This window comes from Ursus maritimus, unplaced genomic scaffold (assembly GCF_017311325.1).
Source record: "Ursus maritimus isolate PB19 unplaced genomic scaffold, ASM1731132v1 scaffold_1, whole genome shotgun sequence".
In the NCBI taxonomy this organism is placed as follows: domain Eukaryota; kingdom Metazoa; phylum Chordata; class Mammalia; order Carnivora; family Ursidae; genus Ursus; species Ursus maritimus.
The window spans coordinates 18,138,272-18,144,271 of NW_024423343.1; positions in this window are offsets into that span (position 1 = coordinate 18,138,272).

Genomic DNA, 6,000 nt, shown 5'->3' on the forward strand with positions numbered 1-6,000 from the left:
TAATTACATTTCTAAAGCCCACTCTTTAGAAATGTGTGCTTAAGTAACACAATGCACATCCATTGTTGCCCAATGACAAAGATAAGGAAGGGAGTTATGCCCCCAAAGTCAAGAGAGGGATTAACTTTGGGGGGAAGGAGGAGAGATGTAACCTGGCAAGAGCAAGGAGGTGTTTCTGCAGGTACTGGCAGCATTCTGTCACCTGGAAAGCATGACATGGTTGTTCACACTCCAATAATCTGTTGAGCTGCACCCTTAGCTCTTATCCACTTCAGTGTATATGTATTACTTTTCCCAACCATCAGGTAAAAATACTCATTAAGGTGCGGGGGGACATGCATGGGTGGCTCAGTCGGTTAAGTGTCCGACTCTTGATCTCAGCTCAAGTCTTGATCTCAGGGTTATAAGTTCAAGCCCTGCACTGGGCTCCACACTGGGCATGGAGCCTACTTAAAAAGGGGTGAGGGTGGGGTCATAAAATCCTCCAAATACAAAAGTTGGCATTAGACACATTCTAAATTGAAAGAGGAGAGGAGTTCCTCTAAGATGATCAGGTTATTAGATATAAAGAAATGCCCCCCTTCTTGCTCAATGCACCCTTGAAAAGCTTAGGATAGGCCCTGGGCAGAAAGTAGATGAGAGGGTCAGTGGGGGGTCTCCTGGAAAATCCCCTTCCCCTGGCCAGGCTCCCCTTGCTTCCCCCAGGGGGCGCTGCTCTCCACTGAACTCAGCTTCTGGGGCCTGGAGGCCGCCCTTCCTTAGCTCCCTAGCGCACAGCCTCTTTTCCAGGAGATTTCCACCAGGGATGATCACGTCCTCGAGGGAAGACCCTGTTCCCCGACAAAGGGTCTTGCAGACCTCAACGCAACGATATTATCTCCTTCCCTGGAGATCCATGAGGAGGCGCAGTAATGGAGGCCCATGCTTTGCTCATTGCCCCCTTCCCCCACCCCCTCCCCAAATAACCCACAGACAAGAAGTTCCTGGGGAGCCTCCAAGGCTGAGTCTGGCTTTTAGTGAGGTTGTCTCAGGGCTCCCCCTCTTCCCATCAGGGGGAGCAGCTTCTGTGCTCAGGACTAGCTGGGGTCTCTCCCATCTCCCTGATGAGCTGTGAAGCAGGACTCCTGAGTTCTGCTTCTGATACTACTCCAGACCAGGCCTGCCCTTCTGGGTTTCAAGGTCTCCCACCCACCCATGGGGCTTGGGCTGTGGTCGGAGAATCCCAGGGAGGCTGACGCTGACGTGGAGAAGAATTCCGCTCCTACGGTGTCTGTATAGCACGCGCTGTTCTCACATCCGTCATCGCCATTCCATTCTCACGGCTCCCTCACAGCGTGCCCATCTCATGGATGAGGACACTGAGGCAGAGACATTTCTTATCTGTCTCTGGACCCAGAGTGCCTTTCATTTGTTCAACAAATGTGTACTGAGCATCTGCTGTGAGATCGGTCTGGAGCTGGACGCTGACATGTCCCCCGCTCCCTCTCACAACTACACTCCAATGAAGAGGTAGAAACGAAAAAATCATTATAAACAGTGGTGTGTGTTGTGGAGAAGAGGGATAGAAATGAGGCGGTAATGATGCGTAGGGAGAAGAAACACATCTCTGAAAGGGTGGTATTTATGCTGAAACAAAGGGACAACCGTGAGGACAGGGAGAGGAGGAAACAGTCTGCAACAAGAGCTCAGGGATTCACGAATGGAGAGGAAGCTGGTGTGGCTGGAGCAGGGAGAGGGAGAGAAGGAAACAGACCGGAGAGGAAGGGGAGGCTGGGTCTTGTCGCGCCTTATAGCCATGGGGTGGGGTGTGTCAGCGATTAGTCTGAAGTGTAAAGGAAAGCCACGGAAGCAGGGGAAGCAACAGTGAAACATGCTTCAATTTCTATTTTAGAAAGCTCCTCTTGGTGCTTATAAAAGAGATTATTGGGAGGCAAGAGTGGAACAGCACAAATTCTAGGCTCCTGGAACACACCCCGATGTATCAGCTACTCCAGGCAACCAGATGAGAAGCAACTTCAGTAGCAGGTAAGAGATGATGTGGTTTGAACAAGGTTGGTGGTATGGGGTCTGGAAAAGATACAGACTGACAGGAGGACATTTTTGCAGGGAGAAAGCTTGTCGAGGACTGGGGCGGCGGGAGGCAGCGGTAGAAAGGTGGGGCAGTCATGGCCAATGTTAACTGAGCACTTGCTATGTGCCAGTCCGGTCCTACTTCTAAGTGCTTCACAGGGTATTAAAAGAATCAATCCTCCTAGGAACACTGTGAGCTAAATACTATTATCATCCTCATCTTGGAGGTGAACGAGGCCCCAGCGAAGTTAAAGGGCTGCCTGAAGGTGCTTGGGTTTGACCCCAGGCAACGTTACCCAGCACGGTCTTAAGGGGTATCCAGATAGGGGACCCTACTTCTCAAGAACTATGCCCAGGCTCCGTTTACAGATTTTCAATGACACAGGATATCCACCTCTCCCAACCCCCATCCTTAATCCTTGGAAATAAGGAGATGGAGGCGATTCTCGTGTGTGTGTGTGTGTGTGTGTGTGTGTGTGTGTGTGTGAGATGGGGGTGTCCGGAGGGGGTTCTAGAGCGAGGGTCAACTATATTTAGGAGCAGCCCACTCTTAAAAGGAGGACTCTGACGCCAAGACCCGGAAGAGCAGGGGTTGGGGGCCTCGTTACCAGCCGCCGCGGTTGGCCGAGCTGCCGGAGGGGGGCGCTCGCAGCTGCCGCCGGGGTCTGGCCTCGCCGCGGCGGGGCCCGCGCTGGAGCTTACGGTCCGCGGCGACCATGCAGCAGCCGGCGCGGCGGGCGCGGGGGGCCCGGGGACCTGTGGGGATGCGTCTGATTCTTTGCTTCCTGCTGTTGAGCAGCTGCCCGGGGGGCTGGGACCCCGTTTGTCCCCACGGTCAGGAGGAAAGCTGGGGGAAGGGCCGGGAAACGGGGGCTGCGGGAGCGGCGGATGCTCGAAGCTCGGGGAACTGCGTGGGGTGGGGAAAATCGAGCGCGTCTTGCAGGCACGGGGGTAGAAGGGGGCGTTAAAAACCGGAAGGTGGAGGTAGGACAGAAGAGAAGCGGGCCCCAGGGGAGATTGAGGGTTCAGCAGGAGGAACGGAGAGGACCCCAGAGTGGGCCAGGGGACACAGATCCGGGCCACGAGGCCACGAGAGAAGAAACACGCGCTGAGGGCCAGGGCGGAGGTGCCTGGAGCCGAGGGGTAGGCTGAAAGAGCCGGGCCCTCAGGCATCCGGTCCCGACGACCTGGGGAGATGACTGGGCCCAGCCAGGCGCCTCCACTTACCCTCTAGCCTGGGGACGCAGGTCCGGGGTGGGGTGGGGGGGGGGCTGTTAGAGGACGCCTAGCCTTCCCTGCACTCGTGTCCCTCCCCCTCCACTTGTCCTCCACGGTCCTTGAACTTGGAGACCAGTGCGGAGGACTCAATGCCGGCGCTTTGTGGAGGGCTGGATGGGCACTAAGGGACGGTAGGCCTTGTGCAGATGCCTGAACCCTTTCACCTTCTGGATTCTCCCCCACCCCACCCCGTCTACCTGGACAGAGGAGGGTGTATATGGTAGAAAGGTTATTCCCCACATCGTGTAGCTGGGTATACTGCGGCTTCCAGGATGAGAACCTGGGCTGCCAGCCCTAATAGTCTGAACCCAGGTTCCAGGTTTATTCTTCCAAAGATTCCAGAACTCTTTTCAGCTCTCCACCCAGGAAGCAGCCAAACTTCTTCCCCCATCCCTAGCCTGTCCCCCTGTCTGTCCATTCAATTTCTGTAGCCCTCTGAGGCTCTGCTCACCTGTCCATCCACAGGCTGTCTCTTGGCCCGCAGACTCTGCTCTTACCTGGAAGTCTGTGCCAAAGGTGAGTGAGACCCAGACGATAAAGAGCAAAGCGTGGAGATGAAGGGAGAGCTGATAACCAGGAAGGGGGAGGGATCTGAGAGTGATGGTGGAGAGGGTGCTGCTTCTCTGGGACCAGACCTCCCGAAGGCTTTTGGCCAACGTCCCTGCTAATGCCTTTCTGTGCCCTTAGAAGGACAGAGCCAGGTGGGAATGCAGCGGGCCAGGTCCCGGCGAGAAGTCATCACCCTGGTCTTCGGATACTGGCAAGGTGTGCTCCAGCAGCTCGTGCCTCAAGGTGAGAGCAGAAGAGCTGAAAGAGAGAGACTAGGCTGTCAGATGTAAAGGTGGGGGAGGGATCCCCAACTTGACATGAAAAGCACTTTCCAGAAATTTCTCTGCCTGAAACTTTCTCATCATATTCACCTTTGGAGCCTCACCTGCCCAGACCCTGAGCAAGAGAGGGGTGGTGGTCTCCCAGCCTTTGTGGGGAAACTGTTCTCACTTAGTTTCTTTAGAGGAGCACAGTAGAGGCGATTAGAAGTCCCAGGAAGAGGTTGGCATCCATCTCCTTGGGACCAGCCCTGTACTTCTCCCCACTGTGCTATCCTAGTGCTCAGAGCCAGGACTTATGGGATCTCCAGTCAGACCCTCCCCCTCCCCCCCCCACATATATTCCAAACTCTGAACTGGGGGGAGTAGGCAGTTCAGAGCATATGGCAAATAGAAGCATGACAGATGGGGGTGGAGAGTGGGAGGCGATTCCTTGGGGAAAGGTGTCTGACCCTTCTTGAAAGCAGGGTTTCGTGGTTGCAGGGTTCATAAGGGAGATCTGCTTGGAGTTCAAATGACTGCTACTAATGATCATAGTGTCTAATGTGCACGGAATGCCTTAGAGTTTTAAAAGCACTGTGTACATCTTCAACTTCATTCAGTTCTCATAACAGCACTGTTAAGTTCACATTTGACCACTTCCTGCACACCAAGCACCGTGCGAAGAACCTTACATGGACTATCTCCTGTAATTCTCTCAGCAACGGTTCATCATTTCATGGGTGGGAAAACTGAAGCTCAGCCAATCTAATGACGTTTCCCAGGGCCAAAGAACTAGTAAGAGCAGGGATTCCAATGCTGAGGTGGGCAGAAGACAAACTCCTGTACCCCAGTCAGTCTCTGGATCCCTCCAATGCACTGTGGTCCTTATGCACTTGGGGGAAAGCAGAAATTCTAATCACACTCTGGTTTCTGGGGTGGGTCAATCCAGCTCTCCCAAGTGTCACCTCACACTCCTCCCTCTCTCCCCATAGGACTGTTCTGGAAGGATGATGTCACTCAAGCTGTGAAGACCAAGAAGATGGAGCACATGCCCAGGCTCCATGCCTCAGAGACCTGCATGAGAGATGAGTAGACAGCCTTTTCCACCAAAACCACCACGGCAAGGTGTGGGAGGCCTGTGGTCTGTCCACACTGCGCATGACCGGTAGACAGAACAGTGGGAAGGGAAGGAGTGTCAGGGCTGCAGGTAGGAGCTGTCAGAAGTCCAGGGAATAGAATGAAGAGAGCACCTGTCTGATTTCAGCCCGAAGCAATCCCATGATACAGTGGTGATGTCTGCAAAGGGAGGGGATTGGGACGCAAGGCTACTACTTGGTATCTCTGGCTTAATCTTTGTCTTCTAGGGACAAGTGCAAAGAGAAACTCTTCGTTGTTTGCTGTTCGCTAGGGTGAGGGGCCTTCAGGGATTTTGAAATTCTTCATTTGGATCCCATCTCTTTTCCTCTGGGCCTTTTCACATCTTCTCTTCATCTTTGACTCCTGCCTTCCTTCCCCTCAGAGCCCAGTGACCAAGGTGAACAAGGAGCAATGCTTGAGCTCTGAAATGGTTTCAGAGGTCGTGAACCAAGAGATGACCACCCATGGCCAGGCCCCACTGTAGGTGAGGGCCTGGCCTTGTCTGGGAATGCTGAACCCACCCAGGGCCTGTTTATAGAGGGAGGCAGGGTGAAGGAGGGAATAGACATTGGTTGATAAGGAATGACAAGACTTCACTGGGGCTGATGGAGAACCTTCTGGAAGAGAGCTCCTGGAGGATGGAAAAGAACAGAGTTTTCAGTACAAAGCCAGCCCAATCCGGGCTCTACCGCTGCCCGGCTGTGAC